This window comes from Euprymna scolopes, chromosome 8 (assembly GCF_053919585.1).
Source record: "Euprymna scolopes isolate OS-2025 chromosome 8, ASM5391958v1, whole genome shotgun sequence".
Taxonomy (NCBI): domain Eukaryota; kingdom Metazoa; phylum Mollusca; class Cephalopoda; order Sepiida; family Sepiolidae; genus Euprymna; species Euprymna scolopes.
The window spans coordinates 250779-271799 of NC_136489.1; the positions used below are offsets into that span (position 1 = coordinate 250779).

At 34.5% G+C, this 21021-nt stretch overlaps 1 long non-coding RNA gene across 1 annotated transcript in view; it reads left to right on the top strand.

The window, feature by feature from the left end:
- The window catches only part of LOC145283471 (uncharacterized), a 32739-nt gene extending 17497 nt beyond the window's left edge, over positions 1-15242 (top strand). The window contains exon 2 of the long non-coding RNA XR_013868617.1: positions 11269-15242. This is a non-coding gene — a long non-coding RNA (uncharacterized LOC145283471). The remainder of the gene's footprint in view (positions 1-11268) is intronic.
- The last annotated feature ends 5779 nt before the right edge of the window (positions 15243-21021 follow it).

Genomic DNA, 21021 nt, shown 5'->3' on the forward strand with positions numbered 1-21021 from the left:
GCCCTCACCTTTACGTGCATTCCACAGACTTTTATCTCCACTTGTCTGGCTCCTTTACATTCTATATTCCTCCCATCAACTGCTTTCACTGTACCGCTTCTTCCATATCCCTTCAAAAGTTTGGAATTGATTAAAGTAGTGGTGCACCCAGTATCGACAAGTGCAGTCATTACAGAATCATTCACCTCTACTTCTATTATAGGAAGAGGCCAGTATCGCGCCTTCATTTCATTGCTAGGGTAGCTTGCGGCGCAGAAGCTCCCCCTTGCCCGTTTCCCTGAATCTGAGGACAATATCTTGCAATGTGGCCAAATTTTCCACAATTGTAGCATGTTGCCCTGGCCCTAGGGATCTCTGTGCAATCTTTTTTTAGGTGCTGTCCTTGACATCTAAAGCACTGAAGGCTTGATTCTTTCTTTCCCTTATTAGTCTCATTAGTTTGCGCACTTGCGGCCAATATCCGAGTTTCTATGACCCTTTTGCTGACTAAAAGCCGTGCAGTCGGTATCAGTTTGCTGACATCCATTCTCTCTATGTTCGGTAGCTGCTGTAATGCCACAGATACATCGTCTGGGAATCCAGTTATGAATGCCAGTTTGGCTGTATGTTCCAGCCCTCTTCCCAGATATCCCGCCAGTCCAGCCAATCTTTTGATTTTATTAGCATAAACATCCACCGATTCTCCTGTCCACTTGAATCGTTGCAGTTTTTCGTATGCCTCAAAAGGCCCCTCAGTGAAGGCGGTCACGAGTCTCATCTCTATCAGTTCTGCATCTTCTTGTTCTGCATTATTCATCTCAAGATAGAGAGCGAGTGCATCTCCCTGCAAAAAAGTGGAATAAAACTGGCAAGGTCTGGCACATGTTGAAGCTTAGCCACCAGTTTTACTTTCTTTATCCATCCGACTACATCACCTTCTCCACTAAAAGGTGGTATCACATCTTTTCCCAATCTCAGCATCCCAGATTCCATGATCTGTTCTTAGCCGAAATAGCTTGTGGTTAAATACAATGACCCAACAACTCAATCTTCACTCTTCAATCCTGCAGTCCAATGCACTTCTGACAGCAATTGCTTCTGCCAAACAAAAAAGACACCCTCTCTCCCAAATACAGGCTTTTTATAGGACAAAACTGTCCAAAGTTATTTGCATACTCTTCCCATGATCTCTAGTCTATAAATAGACGCAGTGGCCATTCTCTTCTTCTTTCTTCTTTCACTCTCTGAAGCGGGCATTGCCAGTGGTAAAAGGTTTGCACGATTTTTTTTTTTTTTTTTACTACATATATAATTTTTACAGTTAACATAATATCAATGGCTAAGGATAAATATATAATTTTTACAGTTACAATAATGTCAACAGCTAATGATACATATATAATTTTTACAGTTACAATAATATCAATGGCTAATGATGCATATATAATTTGTACAGTTACAATAATATCAATGGCTAAGGATAAATATATAATTTTTACAGTTACAATAATGATGTGAAAAGAAAGTGGAAGACCGGATGCTCAACGTTTTGCCCAAATTATGTGGGCTTTTTCAAGATAATATCAATGGCTAAGGTATACCACTATCAGCCGGTCACTGAGGTGTGACCGACAGATGTGTTATAGTAAATGTCTTAAAGCGGTCTCATGAAGATATGAAGATGGGCCAGTCATTAGGGTCTGTGTAGCAAGAAGAAAATCATACCTGAGATGTTAAATCTGGGTGTGGCTCCTTTCTTTTCTCAAGATGATCTCTTCACCCTGGTGGCATTCTGGTGGGAATCTTCATCTCTTTGTCCTCAGGGCCGCCTTTCGACTTCAGACATTTATGCAGGCATTCATGGCAGACACAAGAAACATGACACGCGACACAATTGTAATATACATAAGGTATAACTATTTTATTTTACATTAGAGATACAATATATATTACAAAAAAAGCAATTTAAAAGTGGACAATAGGCTTTTCAAAGCTAATTAACCTACCCTAACTAGTGTTGAGGGAGGGGGTGGCCCCCTCATTTACAAAGAAACAGAATATGCGTCCTCACATCATGGTGGTCGTGCAGGAAAAAAGACAAAGATAGCAAGAGAATTATGGGAAGGGATTTCTTTGTATCTCTACGCTCATGGCCAAATTACCACTGGTTTATGCTCTGCAGAGTGTGTTAGAAACAGTGGCACAAAGAAATAGTGCCACATCCCTCCCTATGCAATCCGAAATTTATGAGTATTCATAAATTTCAGAAGTCCCTAATTTTCCGTGAATGGTGCGTCAACCGGCCGTCAGCAATCAATGTCCCTATGCTCTACGTTCCATCAGGAACTCAGTGAAGCAAGTTATTTTTTTCCACCAGGCTCCTGGTAGACTGGTATACTGCTTCAAATACCAGAGAGGGTAATCATCCTCGCCCTCCATCGAGGCAATGACCTCATGATTTCAGTTACTGGATTTACACTTTCTTAAGCAACCAGTATAATATTTTTTTAACAAAGCCGGATTTTACGTGAGTTCATCACGCCGACCTATACGTATTTGACTAAGCCGGATTCTACGTGAGTTTATCACGCCGAACTATACGTATTTAACTAAGCCGGATTCTACGTAAGTTTATCACACCGACCTATACGTATTTTACTAAGCCGGATTCTACGTGAGTTTATCACGCCGACCTATACGTAATTGACTAAGCCGGATTCTACATGAGTTTATCACGCCGACCTATACGTTTTTTAATTTAGTCTGCATAACATTATTTCTGTAACTGGATTTACGCTCCCTTCAGCAACCAGTATAATGTATTTTAACCAAGTCGGAGTTACGTGACCTCATCACGCCGACCTATATGCATTCCAAGTTATTACTTCAGTTACTGGACTTACGCTCTCTTCAGCAACCAGCATAATGTATTTTAAATAAGTCGGGGTTACCTGACCTCATCACGCCGACCTATATGGATTTAGTAAAACTTTGGTCTTCAGAGGTTCTAATCCAATTTAATTCTGTTAGAGCAAGGAGTTTGCTGCCGAGCGACCAATAAAAACTATCCACCACGGAATATTTATTAATTATATAAAGAATTAATTAAGAAGGGCACTCAGCCTTCATGAGTTAGAATACTCAATTAGGGGAAAAAAATTCCAAAAATAAACAATTCAGAAACCTGGTATACATTAAATCAATGAAATAGGGTGTTAACAATTTTTTTTCTTAAAAAAGAAAACATTTTTAAAAAATCATTTCAGAGCACCTCAGTCACAATTAGAATCAATGCAAATGCATTACAAGTTATTACATTCATAATTAACTTTTTCCCAAATTTCAGGGTACATTTAAAAAGTATGTGTATTTTTTCAAAACTTGATTTACAAAAGATCATTAAAATTTAATTCCAAAATTTAAAATTATTTCAAGTATTTTGGTTCATCATTAAAATACATTTTTTCTTTCCCAAGGGGCCATTAAAAATTCCGAATTTATGTTAGTTAACTTCTTTGCAAAGAAATTCATTTATTATTTTAAAAACAATCTTCTCAAAAGGTCATAAACTTCGAATAGACCCATTTTTCGTAATGCAATTCAAAAATTATTCCAAACATTTGGTTCATTATTAAAATTAATCTTCCGAAAAGATCATAGAAAATTCATTTTGAATCAATTTACCCTTCACAATGAGATTCCGAGACATCCCAAAACTTTTTCATTTCGTAATTATTATTTTTAAAATTCAGTGTACATTTAAAATTATTTAATTGATTCTTAAAAATCATCTCTTCTTATAGACTATTATCAAGGTCATTTCGAATTCAGAAACTTTTCACGTTAATAAACTTTTTTTTCAAAGTAATTATTTTATTATTTAAAAGAAACTCTTTTTCTAAACTCACTCACAAGGATTATTTCGAATTAATAAACTCCCGCCACACCTGGGAGTTACCTTAGTTAACGACCAGTTCTGTATAGTTAACAGCTCGAAAAAATTAAAGTTTCAATTAAAGAGAGATCTTTCTAGACTGAGGAAAACTTTTTTCTTCTTAAGAATTAATTTCAATTTTACATATATACTCCTCAGTCAATATTTCAGGGACCCCTATCATACGGTCCAATTTCAAATAAACCTTCAATTAAAGAATTCGCTCGAATAATTCTTCCTTAAAAATAATCTAGAATTCAGGAAAATTTCTTTCGTTAGTCAAATAATATTTCCTTATAAATTATAAAAAATTCAGAGAATATTCGAAATGTAATAGCATAATATTTCTTTAAAAAAAACTATGAAAATTTCAGAGAACTCTTAAAAAATTAACGTAATCATGTAACAGTTGGCTTTTGCAAACACTTGAAGATTTCAAAAAAGTACTTCAAGTTCTGTTTGAATAATTGTCATAATTTAATAAAAAAACAATTGAAGACATCATTTAATGTAATTTAACGAAGCATAAATAATTTTGTTCTTAAAACTTGGTAGAAAAATTAAAAAAAACTCCAAGTTAATTCGTTATTATATGCCCTCCTGCAATCAGCCATGGGGTTTAGCTATACTATTATTAAAACGCAAGAGTAGAGAGAGAGAATGAGGGGGAAAAGAAGGGGATAGAGACAGAGCGATGCCATTACACACCCCACCACCCTCATAATATCATTACGTATTAGCAAAAAAAATCGACAATTTTAAAAGTCACTCTCTCGTCCTTACAGACCCTAACAGGTAAGGGAATGAGAGAGAGAGATAGAGAGAAGAAGAGAGAGAGAGAGGCAGCTAGCGTTGTTCTCCCACCCATCCCTCAACACCCTCACAAACACCATGACGAGGTCATCTTCGTTTATCTTTCCAATGTGCGGCCATTGTTTTAAACAAATGAGTGACACGTAGACTTAAACAGTTCTACAGTTTAAAAAAAATAACAAAATAGAAAAACAATCTTATTTTGAACAATTTTGTAAAATCCATTCTCACACAAAACTTTCATATTATGTAATCTAAATTTTTAGTAATGATCTTTTTCTTCCTTTTTAAACAGACAAAAAAATATCAATAAAAAAACATTATCAAACCAAAAAGTCCCCTTATGTTTCTGTGTTAATTGTTACCTAACCTGAAAAAGGACATATCAACTGTTCGTGAAACACCGTGCCGAAACAAAGTTCCATTTTCTCAAATCCAAACTGAAAAAGTCATTAAAATTCTACAAAGTTCTTACATTTGCAAAGTCAAAAGCAATTTTTTTTAAAAAGTCCTATATTTTTATAAGCCTGAAATAAGGATCAGATAAAAAATGTTAGGTATACTTTTTTTTCTCTCCTTTTTACTCTTTTAAATTTATTTTTCGAGCTTCGTGTTTGAAGGATTTTTTTTCTTTTTCTTTCATGTAATAACAAGATGCATAGATGTACACACATATAGATATATATCCTGAGAGAGACAGAAAGAGAGAAAGCGTGAGAGAGAAAGAGATATTGCATATAATAGAGACAATTTCTTTTTGTCTCTGTTTTTTTTGGTTGTGTAGGACACTTTTCTTACTTTTTTTTTCGAAGGGTTATTTTCAGTATTCTTCTCTTTTTTTTTAATCGATCTCTTGTAAACTGTTTTTTTTTTTTGCTTTTTTTTGTAGGTGCAAGAAAATTTTTTGTTCAGGTTCTGAATTTTCTTTTTGAGTGCGTTTTTTTTGTGCGCGTGTGTACTGGTCTGCCATTTAAAAAAAAATGTTGCCTGAAATATTCAGTTTTTTCCGTTTTTCAAGACCGTGGACCATTTTTTTTATTCGATTCGTCTAGTGGTAATAATTTTCTTTTGTTGTGCCGTGGGTTTAAGGGTCGAAATTATTTCCATGCTGGGAAACAATATATCCTGGTCATCATTTATACCACTATCAGCCGGTCACTGAGGTGTGACCGACAGACGTGTTATAGTAAATGTCTTACAGCGGTCTCATGAAGATATGAAGATGGGCCAGTAATTAAGGTCTGTGTAGCAAGAAGAAAATCATACCTGAGATGTTGGATCTGGGTGTGGCTCCTTTCTTTTCTCAAGATGATCTCTTCACCCTGGTGGCATTCTGGTGGGAATCTTCATCTCTTTGTCCTCAGGGCCACCTTTCGACTTCAGACATTTATGAAGGCATTCATGGCAGACACAAAAAAAACGACACTCGACACAATTGTAATATACATAAGGTATAACTAACTATTTTATTTTACATTAGAGATACAATATATATTACAAAAAAAACAATTTAAAAGTGGACAATAGGCTTTTCAAAGCTAACTAACCTACCCTAACTAGTGTTGAGGGAGGGGGTGGCCCCCCTCATTTATGGAGAGACAGAATATGCGTCCTCACATCATGGTGGTCGTGCAGGAAAAAAGACAGAAAGATAGCAAGAGAATTATGGGAAGGGATTTCTTTGTATCTCTACGCTCATGGCCAACTTACCACTGGTCTAAGCTGCAGAGTGTGTTAGAAACAGTGGCACAAAGAAATAGTGCCACAAATGATAATTTTTACAGTTACAATAATATCAATGGCTAATGATGCATATATAATTTGTACAGTTACAATAATATCAATGGCTATGGATAAATATATAATTGTTACAGTTACAATAATATTAATGGCTAAGGGTGCATATAATTTTTACTGTTACAATAATACCAACCTAGTATTTGTTGTGTATAAAAAACATTGCTAGTTATGATCTATTTAAAATTTGATGTGTTTTAAATAGAATATAATCAAATATTACAAAACCGGGATTATGAATTTATGGATCAAACAATAATTAAATTTACACCCAAATAAAAAACAAACGATAGATAATTTTAAAACTGTAAACAATAACATTAAATGAAACCAAACAGTAAATTTTACTGCAGTAAATGTAATACCATTATTAGAAACCAAGATTTCAAGAATGTCTGATCTGCTAAAAATTTCTCGTAGTCTCTACAGTTTTATTTGTTGTAGATGATCCAATTCTCTTTCTATGGTAACTAAAGCTGCAAAAATTTGTGGGTGATGTTGCCAAGCAAATCTAAATCCCTGATTCCAGTAAAGCAACTGGCCCTGACGGCATTCCAATTATAGTGCTCAAAAAGCTTCAACCAGAACTAGCTCCCATACTTACAAAGCTATTTAAGCATTGTTTTAAGGGGAATTGCTTCCCAACACCCTGGAAAATCTCATCAGTATGTCCTTTATTTAAGAATTCAGGTGATCGGTCATCTCCCTCTCAGACAAGTCTCCTGTGCGTCATAAGTAAGTTGCTGGGATTTGTGTTAAATAGAGAAGTAGTCAACTACCTCAGTAAAAGTAACCTTCTTATTGACATATATTTACAAAGCACATGAATATAAAGATTGGAAAGGAAGTAAATGGTTTTTCACTCTGTTACAAAATTATCAAATCAATAACTGCTGTCTTTCTTACAAGAGGAATTTTAAATTATCTTTACAAAGCACAAGAAATTCAATAAAAATTGTAAATAAAGGTAAATGTTCAACAGTAAATTTCACTTTTATTTTGATCGTTGCCGCTTTTTAAAAATTTTTAATGAATCTTTTCTAATTTCATCTGAAGAAAGTTTTTACTTGTTATAGAATATATTTATAACAATTTTTGTTGCAAAATTATGTACTTTTTCAATGTGTTTCTCACATGTAAGTACACACTTTGGTGAATAAGGTTTTAAAATTATTTCTGCAGACTTCCTAGTTGTAGACTGACCATGTTTTTCAATTTTTTAATTAAAGTTTATTATTTATTATTTCAAGAGTTCATATAAACTACTTTTGAGTTACTTCCCTTTGAAATTTTCAATGTTGTATGCGGCTCGAGCTTACACAGTTTTCCATAATAAAAACAATGGCCTCTTAGAAACGTAGCCTTTCATGTAACATATGGGGCCATATGTATAGTAGGCCATGACAGGCTTTGTTGGTGCACCATTGTCGTGTCTTGTTTTAGATTTATTAGTTTTAGATGTATTATTCTGTGGTCAGAATTTGTACCATCATTTCTCTGTCTTTTTCAAATATAGACAGTAGATGTGTGCGTATGTCTGCATCTTCTGATAATTGTAAGCCTGCAATTAAAATGAGGCATTTTAAATTGATCCTCTGTCAGCAATTTCAGGCAAAAATGTTGCATTGTAGATTAATAATTCCAGTATATTTGGCAAAATCATCTGTAGCATTTTTCTTAAATTTCAAACAATCATAACAAATATTAAATAAAGATGCTGACTCACCAAAAATGTCCAATTACTGTGCTATCGTTTCATCATCAAATGTGAAATCTGACGTTTTTTGGAAGGATGAAATTTGAATATATTTCATGTTCTGCTGTGCCCAGCTTGCAAAGTAGTAAATGTACTTTCTATGTATTGTATGGATGCGAACTTGTGTTGAAACATATCCTTCCATCACTCATACCAAGCAGTAAAGGTTTGTTTTAAATCAAGGTTGAATGAGAAATCAATTATTGTGCTTGCTTTGGTGTCAAGCGAAATTGATTTCAGTGTGTCTGTTAACTGTTTGTAAAATTATGCGTCAAAGTTTCAATTAAATTGTTTAAAAATTCTTTTTGTTGGTGATGCAAATTTTTTTCTAATAAATTCAGATACATGACATGAATAATTCCGATTTTTTTTTTTCGTTTGTGCACAAAATTTTCTATTTTTTCCCCATTTGTTCACAAAAGAAAATTGCTTTTTTCCTTTGTTCACAAATATGAATTATTGTGGAAAAAGTATCTTTTTTTGGTGTATTCACAAAAAAAATTGTTGTGGAAAATATTTTTTTATTCATAGCAGAAACATTAATTATTTACAGTACAATATTCATGTGTTAAGCGAAGCCACCATCTTGTCCTCCATTCCTCTTGGAACTCTTTAATCTTTTTAGGAATTATACTTTCTTTATTTAGAGTTATTTCCCTTTGATCGCTATAATAAAATCGATGGAAAAATATTCATGAACAATTTTTAATTCCTACAATAATATTAAAGCAAGATTAAATTTATGGAAAAACTAAGGCAGTGATTGCAAGATCTTAAGGGACTTACAAGCAAATTAATTTTTTAAACAGAGGACTTTGGATAAAAAGTTTTTACTCATATAGTTATAGGTTGAAAAACTTCCAAGACATAATATATATATATATATATATATATATATATTATGTATATACACCAAAACTGAAATAGTTTTGAGACACTCACATATTGAAATTGACAGGACTCAAAAAAAAAAAATATTTTCTCAAAATCGTAATAAGTGGAAAGAGAAGACCAGAAAGTTTCTTCTAATTGGTTGAGTCTATTCCTGCGACTGAGGTAATAAAATGTTCTTCATAAATGAAGTAGAAAAAGTCAAGTTCTGGGTTAAAAATAACCAGTCCTTTTTAGAAATAATTAAACAAAATAAAAGTTCATGGCTTACTTCCGCAAAGAATAAGAATAGGGTAAAAAGTCCATTTCTATGTCAAGAATCAAATAATGGGTGCGCAGAAGTTTAACGTCAATGACGATCGAGTCAAGCTATTTGTTTATGGCATATTGTGCTTGCATTGACTGACTCCTTTTGGCACGTGATGAGTTTTTAAAGATCTCAACTGGCTCCTGGAGACCATCAAAAAAAATTTGCAAAAATGTGTTTATTTTCAAACAAAGATTGGACAAAAAGTCAGGGCCTGTGTCACGTCGGGTGCTTACAAATATGTCCCCATGAAAAGACAAAATCTTAGTTTTTATGCCCAAAGAATTTGCATAGGTGTAGAAAGGCGAACGTGCACATAGTTGCAATGATCTTTATACAGCTGCATGCACGCAACTGGGTTTTACGTTTGGGGAGCAAGAGGATGTTGCAGGCCATTTTTCTGGTTGAGTAGACCTCACCATTATTTGCCAAGGCGATGGCAGGGCTACGATATGGCCCTTCCTTAGAAAATTGATTGGATAATCAATTCAACAATATATGTACGTTTTTAAGTTGTCCAGAAAGTGAGCCGTTCTTTTTGATTTGGTACAAATGACGGGCCTGGTTGCTTCTTCAGCTGTCACAGTCGACTGGTACATATGAGAGAAATTCCCCTCCACCCAGGCGGGTTTAATGCAATAGACGGAGATTGTATCTTTCTTCTTGTTCTGCATTATCATGAAGTGTTACTTGATCAACTGTAAAACTTTGAAAGGACCCTGGTAATTTGGTGTGAGTGGTCTTTTAACTGTGTCATTTCTGATAAAAATGAATTTGCTTTTCTCCAGGCTTTGAGGCAAATATGATGAAGATTCCTGCTGGCAAGGAGGTGTGTATGTAAGTTTCAACATCTTGTGTTGGAAATTCTGCACAAATGGACTTGTTCAGGTGGAGTGGTGTTCTGGGGAGTGTGGAAATATTGGCCCGGCAGGGAGAGAGTTCTCTCGCACACTAGTTCTGCAGTTGAACACCTTAGGTCAGTTTTAAGAGTATTGCAAAGAGACAGCATTGTCCAAGGAAAGTTCTAGGTTCAAAATAACCAGTCCTTTTTTTAGAAATAATTAAACAACATAAAAGACCATTGCTTACTTCAGCAAAGAATAAGAGTAGGGTAAAACGTCCATTTCCACATCGAGAATTAATGGGTGCACACAAGTCTAACATGAATGGTGATAGAATTAAGGTGTTTGATTATGGCATGCTGTGCTGACATCGATTGACTCTTTTTGGCATATGATGAGTTTTTAAAGATATCAACTGGCTTCTGGAGACTGTCAAAAAAAAACATTTGCAAAAATACATTTATGCGATTGGACGAAAAGTCAGGGCATGTGTCACGTGGGGTGTTTACGAATATGTCCCCATGAAAAGAAAAAATCTTAGTTTTTATGGCCACAGAATTTGTGTGTATGTTTAGAAAGGCAAACGTGCACATAACTGAAACGATCTTTATACAGCCATGAGCGCATCTGGGTTTTACGTTTGGGGAGTAAGCACGCGCTGTATTCCATAATTCCGTTTGAGTAGACCTCGCCATTATTTGCCAAGGTGATGGCAATATATGTATATATATGCTTTGTATAAAATTGTTCTTTCACTGAGAATTTGGATTCTTCAATGCATACCTCCATATATATTACAGAGACAATCATACTAGAAAATAGTAAGATTTTCTCAAGTAAATTTTTCCTAAAAATTATGGGTTCATTCTGATAACACTGACAATAAAAACACTAAATGCATAAGTGTGAATGTAAATAATAAAAATGAAATTTTATTTTCTATTTACAGATGTTCCTGATTGAAAGCCTCTGTTGAATAATATTCTTTTCTTGAAGAATTATTATTAAAAAAATTATTGCTGCCCCTGGATGAAAGCAAAATCTGTTCTGAAAGAATTTTCTGAGTTCCACCATTTCACGAATATTACAAAATCTTACAAAGATAATCCTTACTATAAAATAAAATTAAATCATATGTATGCAGCCGTTTTACTGTTAAATCATATTAAATGAGACATATACAAGTGAACTCAGTACAAAGGCAATACATTTGTAAAGTGCAAGAATATTTTTGCACTATAAAGTATCACATACAGATACATATGAAAATTTACATTAAAGAAAAGTTTCTGTGAATATTCAACTATTCTCCTACAATGGAATCAAATTTAGAACAAAATATGCAAACTCACTCAATAGAAATGCCATATTATTGTAAAGTATGTGAATATTCTTGTATTCAAAAATCAAATTTAGTAAGACATATGAGAACACACAATGAAGTAAGGTTATATTCTTGTGAAATATGTGCATATTCTAGTACTCGGAAATCAAATTTAGTTATACATATGAGAAGTCACACTGGAGAAAAGCCTTATTCTTGTGAACTATGTGCATATTCTGGGCCTCGGAAATCAAATTTAGTGACACATATGAGAACTCACACTGGAGAAAAGCCTTATTCTTGTGAAATCTGTGAATATTCTTGTTCTCAGAAATCAAGTTTAATGAGACATATGAAAACACACAGTAATGAAAAGCCCTATTCTTGTGAAGTATGTGGATATTCTTTTTCTTTGAAAGGAAATTTAGAAACACATGTTAGAACTCATACAGGGGAAAAACCATATTCTTGTAACATATGTGAATATTCTTCTAGTAAGAAATCAACTTTACTGACACATATGAGAACGCACAGTAATGAAAAGCCATTTACTTGTGAAGTATGTAAATATTCTTGTTGTCAGAAATCAATTTTGGTGACACATATGAAAATACACAGTGGAGAAAAGCCATATTCTTGTGAAATTTGCGGATATTCTACTTTTTTGGAAATAAATTTAGTGACACATATAAAAATACACAGTGGAGAAAAAACATATTCTTGCGAAGTGTGCGGATATTCAAGTTTTTTGAAGATGAATTTCATGAGACATATGAGAACACACAGTGGAGAAAAGCCATATTGTTGCGAAGTCTGTGGATATTCTTGTGCTGAGAAAAAAAATTTAGTAAGTCATGTTAGAACTCATACAGGGGAAAAGCCTTTTTCTTGTGACTTATGTGACTATTCTTGTTCTTTTAAATCAAGTTTAGTTATACATATGCAATCACACAGTGGAAAAAAGCCATATTCTTGTAAAGTTTGTGAATATACTTGTTCTCAGAAATCAAGTATAATAAGACATATGAGAACACACAGCAATGAAAAACCATATTCTTGTGAAATATGTGGATATTCTTGTTCTTTGAAAGGAAATTTAGTTGCACATATAAGAACACATACTGGGGAAAAGCCATATGCTTGTAAAGTATGTGAATATTCTTGTAGTCAGAAATCAGCGTTAGTGACACATATGAGAACACACAGTAAGAAAAAAAAATATTCTTGTGAAGTGTGTGAATATTCTTGTAATCATAAAATAAGTTTAGTGACACATATGAAAATACACAGTGAAAAAAAAACATATTCTTGTGAAGTATGTGCATATTCTAGTTTTTATAAAAAGAATTTAGTAAGACATGTTAGAATTCATACTGGAGAAAAAGGAGATTCAAACAATTGCACTTAAAGGGACGGTTAGAATCTTAAAAAGATCTCTCGGTTGGAGTGTCTAAAATAGCAGGTGTATGTTTGGCATCTGGTAGGATGCCCCATCCCTGGCTTAAACAAAATGATAAGAAAAATGAAAAAATAGAGAAAAGTGATTGTGTTCTATGACAAAGACATACAGGCGGGCAGATACATAAAAGACAAAGCTATCAAACCAGATATTGTAATATGGAACAAGCCCAAAAGAACTGCGCTCATTATTGATGTCACAGTCCCAAATGATTTTGGCTTTAATAGAGCTGAACGGGAAAAGATAACAAAATATCAGGACCTAAAAAATGATCTAAAAACCACATGGTCTCTGAAAGAAATAAACATTATACCGGTTGTGATAGGAGAAACTGGTTTAATAAAAAAGAACCTTCAGAAATACTTAGAAGCAATTCCTGGAAGACCAAGCTGTAACGAGATACAAATAGCAGCCGTAAAGGGAAGAGCATCTATTCTTAAAAGAGCCCTCAGATATAAATTTAAATCATAACAGAATCAAGTGTTAGCTCCAGGAGGGAGCCCCTTGATATCTTAAAACTTACTGAAGTTAAATAAAAAAAAAAAAAGAGAAAAGCCATACTCTTGTAAATTGTGTGGATATGCTTGTTCTGTTAAGTCATATTTAGTTAAACATATGCAATCACACAGTGGGGGAAAAGTCATATTAATGTGAAATATGTGGATATTCTTGTTCTTCTGAATCAATTTTGGTGAAACATAGAACTCACACTGAATGCCTACAGGAGAGAACTTGTATGCCTACAAGAAACTATCCTCGAGTGTCTAAGGTCTCTCTGTGCATGGGTTTGTCAGAACAACCTGGCATGAGGATACTTTTCCCTAGAAGTAAACCCTGACTATATATTCAAAATCACATTTTGTATTCACTGCCCAAATAAAATCTCACTATGGCTAACTCACATTAGCTTTTATGAGGAATGGTGCACCTTCTTCCAAGTGATGTTACCTCAAGTAACTGCACGAAGCTGGATACTCCACCAGACTAGATAAATTCTTGTCCTGGAATCCAGTAAGACCAATAAAAATTTGGCAAACTACCATAGCATGAAGCCACACTAACAGAACTGAAAAAAATCCCTAAAATCAATATCAGAAGAGAAATCTTCCAAGGGGATAGCCTATTTCCTTTACTCCTCTTCTTGGTGATAGATCTGTTAAGCAAGCTACTTAACAAAAACTAGAGTGCCTACAATCTGAGTAAAGGCCACCAACAAGACCTAAACAAAAGAGTCAACTACGTGTTCTTCATGGACGACCTCACCCCTAACAAGGTATATCGCCACTTGGACACAAGGCGTTACTATTTGAAGAAAAATGAACAAGATGTTGATTTATGTTACATTTAAACTTCTGTATATCAGTACAGTCAGGAAAGCAAGTAGCAGGAAGGAAATTCCCAAGTATGGCTGTTTGAGGAAAGAAACTATTAGAGTAGAAAGCTTTCTAGTATTTAGGGACCTAACCAGTTAAGGAGTGTGATTTTGTTGTTAAGCGAGTTTGTCGGGGATATATAAATCGAGGGGAACAAGTGCAATGAGTTTATGAGAGCACATTCTTTTAAAATACTTGTAAAACAGGTACAGAGATGCAACGTTGCGGTGATGGGGCAGAAGTTGGAGCTTAGTTGAGAATAACATTAAAATAAATTTACTATTGCCATTATATATATGATAGTTTAATACATTACTTATTTTTCAGAAACAAAAGATATTAATTTTTAACGATGTCTTTTGAATTGAAAAGGGTATGCGTTCACCAGAAATATTCAAATTAGGAGAAAACCTCAAAATTAAGAAAATGTTGATAAGGACAACTGATCGTTACCTGGAAATATTGTCATTCAAAGATTGTCAATAATCAGACCGTCCCTCACGCCTCCAGAACACCTAAACTCATAAAAATACAACAAAAAAATCAGGTGAAATCCAAGAAGATCCATGACAAAGAAACAGATACCACTCTAAATAGCTCAAAAAAATATGGCTCCTCTCTTCACCCACAATTGAGAAGAGATTCACCAGAAGTCGAATCTTGCTGAACCATAATGTAGCAAATATTATTTTTTTGTTTTTTGAAAGTTTGTTCTGATATTTTCTATTATTTCATTTTTATTTCAATAAAAATGGATTTGACGCATTTACATGACTGAGATTTACTGCAATCGCCTGCATAGTGAGTAATTTGTAAATTTGGTTGGCTAAATTGTCAAAGAAAGGGGAATATAAATTGGTTATGAAGAAAAAGGAAAATTGGGTTATACTCTCTCAATCTTGAACTGTAGAATTATATTTATGTGCCAGAAAACGCCAGATAATCTTGATCGATTATTATTATGAACATTGTTAAATGTTATGTAGAGGAAAATATTCAGCGAAAATGTTTTAATAGAAAGGAATCTATGTTATGTTAGTTAGGAATTTTAACTGACAATTAATTTTTAGATAAACCAGATACCACTAGGTGATTTTTATTATTTGGTTACATGGATAGTGACTTAATGAGATAGAAAAAGGGTTTAGATCTACCCATTAGTTTTTAAAAGCTATTATGACTGGTCAACTCGACTCTCTCTTTGTTTCAAACGACTGTCTCTCTCAAATTCTGACTCTCACCTAAAAACTAATGGGTAGATCTAAACCCTTTTTCTATCTCATTAAGTCACTATCCATGTAACCAAATAATAAAAATCACCTAGTGGTATCTGGTTTATCTAAAAATTAATTGTCAGTTAAAATTCCTAACTAACATAACATTTAATAGGTTTTTTGCTAATTTGGCGTTAAAGATTTTAAATCAACACAGACCGAAAAGTCCTCGATTTTTCCTGATTTGGCTTAAATAATGCAGTAAAAACCAAACAATTTCAGTATTTAAATCAGGAAATCTTACTTTATTTGTTAATATAATAAAGAAATTATAACAAAACTTCAAATTGAAAATTGAACCTCAATCCCACCCCATCCTACCTTTGTCGACTTTGAAATGCTATAATTCAAACAGTAATAGTTGAATATAATGACAAATTTTTCCCCTGATATGAATTAAAATACAACAAACAAACAAATATTAAAAACAAATAATTTTTTTATAATATTTAATAAATGGAATCAAATAGTTTCATATAAGAATCCTTGGATGAAAACGCTGATCTCAATTGTTGGAACCCATTTTTGCAAGTATATGCTGGTGCCTTAATTCAAAGCCATACACTGACTGAGAAGCCTCTGTTACTAACTAAACTGCCCATTCCACACCTTGGGAATGGAAAAGGAAATCCTATAAGTCAAACTTTTTACCAGTTAACAATGAATTCTTTAATTCATTGTCAGAAAAGTCTAGTGTCAGTGGCAGCTCACAGACTCTATTTACTGATAAATCTATTAAATTGGTCCAGTGTTGAACTTTGTAGTTGATCATTGGAATCTTTTTAAGTCTTTTCTTAGCTGGCTTCCCTCTTCTGAAATAATATAAAAAATAATTGGGGTTGAATTTTTAAATGCAATCTGTACTGCTTTAATAAGATTTGGTGAAATTAGATGTAATCTTTAAAATGTTTCAATAAATTGGCATGTAATTCAACCAGTTTTGTATGAAGAAATATGAACTTACTTAATGGTCAAAATTCTTTTTATACCCTTTTCTCTCACTTCAGATTTCAGCATTGAAAAGAAAACATTCTCTGGAAATAATGCAAAGGCATTATACTGAATATTTTAGTGTAATCTTTTGAACTTCAAATGATTGCTGTCATATCCTGTCAATCATATTGTAAATATATATTTGTTAGTGATGGAACTTGTTACTTTTTTTATATCAAACCAACAAATAGCATATACCTTTACAATAAAATTGATCAAATGTAGTTTGGTTAAAAGATTCTGTGGATATGCTCCCTGTTCCATAGGCACATGAGCTTAATGGCGAAAGTTAACCATCTTACCTGGTTTAATGGACCAATTTTCCATGAGGCAAATCTAGGATCCACCTTACCTCTAGAAATACCAACTGTATATTCATAGAGCAGTCTTTGGTCATGACTAAGGCTATCTATATCTTCCATGTCAAAATAAATTTGCAAGGGATTCTCAACAGCTGTAAATGATATTTGTGGCAAATTATGACAATCATTTGCACATGATTTACCCAATGGGCCACTAAATGTGGTGGGGCTTTTTGTGGTACCATCTGAATGTTTGAATGAAGCCCTAAATGGTAATTCATTTTGGTGTTAGGAGCAACCAATAGTGTGAAGATTTCTTTTTATTTTATTTTTTAAAGTTGTAACGAATCCACTTTCACAACCTGCATTTACATTCGTGTTGTCAACAAAGACAGCCTTAATAATGTCAAACTTTTAAGTTTCTCTAAAACATCAGCCACTTGCTCTGCAAGAACAGTATCAGTTGTTCCAGTATCAGGAAGAACCCTGTGAGTCAAATATATACTTTCATTTGGTATTTCCTTTGTAATTGTTAGGTGGCGTTGAGATCCTTTTTTTTTTTTTTTTTTTTGAGAATTTTAATTCCATTTTCATCCACTGATTCCTTGCAGATCAGTGTGCCTTTGTCTGTCCTCCCATTTACTCCTATACAAAGAAGATTCTCCATATTTTTATTGTGATTTTGATATGGGGTTGTTTTTGCTCTATCAATTTTACATTTATCCATATCGATATTCTTTATGTCTATATTAGGAATAAAAAGGCGCATAGCCCTTAGATCCAAGAGCAAGGCGTTTGCAAGACCGACTCCAAGATTAGAGGATATATCACCCCTGACTTCAAGATCATATGTTGGAATTTTTGTTAGGTTATAAGGCACTTGGAGAGGACTATCTGGTTGTTTGTAATCTTCTGCTTCATCACTTGGAGAAGATGAGTAGGTTGGAGAAGTATAGGAAGAAACATTATCCTGAATATGTGATGTTGATGCTTTTGGTGATGTTTTTTGTTTGGTTAATTTTCTCCTTTTCTTTTACATTTTTTTTATTGCAATTTTTATCTGCTGGACCAAGTTGGAATGTGCCCTTAGGCCTTATTTTACCTCTCTGGTCTTTCAAATATTCCCGTCTTCTATAGGAACCTGGAATATCAGATTAAAAAGAAAATTACTAATATTAAAAATGCAGTTTAACAGATTATTAAATTAAAAATTATTTTGCATATAAAATGAAATAGGAAAATGGCTTTGAATATTTAATTTTACTGTGGAAATCCATTTTTTTAAAATTTACATAATTTAGATATAAAGTTGTCCCTTTCACAATAAATTCCAAAATAATTTTTTTTTACATGGTAGTCACCACTTACTAAGGCCCACAAGCCACTCGGGGATAAGGATTATTGCGTGTACAGTAATCGATGGGATAATATCGTAGTAATTGTTAGTAATGGAGATTTGATAAAGTGTCTTACTGAAGGCGGCGGTTTATCAGGAATTTGTTTATGTTGGACTTGAAGACATCCAAGTTGTAGTCAGGTGGGAAACAGGCAAACAGTTCCATAGTCCTGCAGTTCTAAGAATGAAGCTTTGTTCATAGAATCTACGTTTTGATTTAGGCACAGATAAAGAGTGGAGAAAATTATTGACAGTGGTTTCAGCTAGACGGGTGTTTTTCATGAAATATTGGCGAGGGGGGATCAGAGATTGGAACTCGGACGAGCACTTGCCATGGACATAATGATAAAACAAACAAAGGCTCGCAACGTCTCTTCTGTGGGAGAGAGGTTGCAGGGAAGAGAAAAATAGAAAATAACTTACTTTCTATTTCAAAGGACAATGCAGATGATGTGCTTAGTCTGGCAATTTTCTTTCTTGCATTTGACATTGATATTGTCACAACTTAAAACTGGCAGGTTGCATGAACATGATGAGATATCAAACAATGTATCCAATTTTCCTTCCAGAATGTCGTTTGCACAGCACGCAGCAGGTAAACGATTCCTATTTATTTGCTTTGCCTTCTGAAAGCATAGAATTGCTAATTTCATTTAACAAAGGCAAACGAGAGTTGACAGCTTTCCAAATATTTATCATGTCTGTAATACGAACTTGGTTGTTAGTAGTAAATGAGAACTAGACACGAGATGTATTTTTACACGTCTTTATTCATCAGCCATCTATGAACTCTCCAGCATAGAGAATCTGTACAAGGGGAGAGAACTCTTACAATTGAAGAGTTCCTACTGTCACAATGTTCTTTGCTATTAATTTAGAAATGGTCAAAGAAAAGATGCCCAGCTGCACCCATCATGTCCATCACCCAACTGTTCCTACTATCACATCCCTCCTCTCAGATAGGTGTCTTTTATTTATTTATTTTTTTTATTCAATTGTTACCCCAAACAAGGCACAGTGCCACTTTGAAGCAGGGGGCTACTATCAGGGACTTAATTAGTGGGGTAATAATGAAGGGAGATGAGTAGAAAGATGTCTGTTAACATTACACTTGAACTTCTGCATTTCATTGCAGTTGGGAAAGCAGAATCCCGGAAGGGATTTTCCAAAGACCCGCCGTTCTGGGGAAGAAACTATTGGAGTAAAAGGCTTTCTTGCACCTAGGGATCTCTACTGTAAAGGGATGAGACTTAGTAGCTTGTCGGGTTTGTCGGGGGTAGTTACATCGGGGAGGTACAAGTGTTTGCAGTTCGTCAGAGCATTCACCATTAAAGTATTTGTAGAACAGGCAGAGGGATGCAACATCTCGTCGATGGGACAGAGGCTGAAGCCTAGATGACAGTTCAGGACCTATCAGATTGGTGACTCTCTTTTGAACCCTGTCCAGGAGCGAGAGACAATCAGCAGATGCACTAGCCCAGATGTGACAACAGTACTCTATACATGGGCGAATGGTTGCCTTATAGACGTATAGGATACTGTCAGGCGTAAGTAGTTTTCTAGCACGGTAGAGGGAGCCAACCTTCCTTGCAGCAGCCTTGGCAATGCTCTCAATGTATCTATTCCAGTTCATATTCCCTGTAAACGTTAGGCCGAAGAGTTTAAAAGAAGTACTTTCAGGCAATGTGTTCTTGGCTATTGCTATTGGTGGTAGAGAAGGTTTCTTGTAGTTATTGAAGGCAACAAGCTTAGTCTTAGCAGCATTGAATGTGACTAACCATTTTTGTCCCCATTCCACTACGGATTGGAGGTCATCCTCTAGTGTTTCTGCCATTTCCTTGGATATGTGTTCATTTGTTTTCCCCTCATATCTGTTATAGAGAGTGGTGTCATCGGCAAATATACCCATCTCCGAAACAATTTTATCAGGGAGGTCGTTTATGTATATCAGGAATAATAGAGGTCCAAGGATAGACCCCTGAGGTACTCCCGCATTTATGTCATATTGTTTGGATGTACAACCGTCGAGGACAACTTTGATTTTTCTATTATTAAGAAGGATTTAATTACATTATGAATTCTTCCAGTGATTCCATATGATCTAATTTTCCTTAGAAGACCATCGTGCCATACCCTGTCAAAAGCCTTAGATATATCAAGGGCCATCGCTCTACCCTCCCCTGTTTTATCCAATGAATGGTATATACGTTCAGAAACTACAGTTAAGATATCTGCTGTTGAACGAGCTTGCCTGAATCCATATTGTTTGTCAGTCAGGAGTTTAGCAGCTGTTAGGTGCTGGACTAGGGCTTGATTAACTAAGGACTCAAATATTTTGGCGAAAAGCGGGAGGAGGCTAATGGGGCTAATTTATTTGTACATTATAAAGTCCTTGTATTTGTGGGGGGGGGGTCGCTTTGTTCTTATGGGTTGGTTTCGGGTTGGTATGTCTGACCGTTGGTTTGCCTCCACTGGTTGTCCTTGCTTGTCATGTGGCGTGTCTCTGTCGTTGATATTGGACGGAGTATGTGCTTCTAGTGAGTCAGGGCTTTGTTGGGGCATTTGTGTTGTATCATCCCAA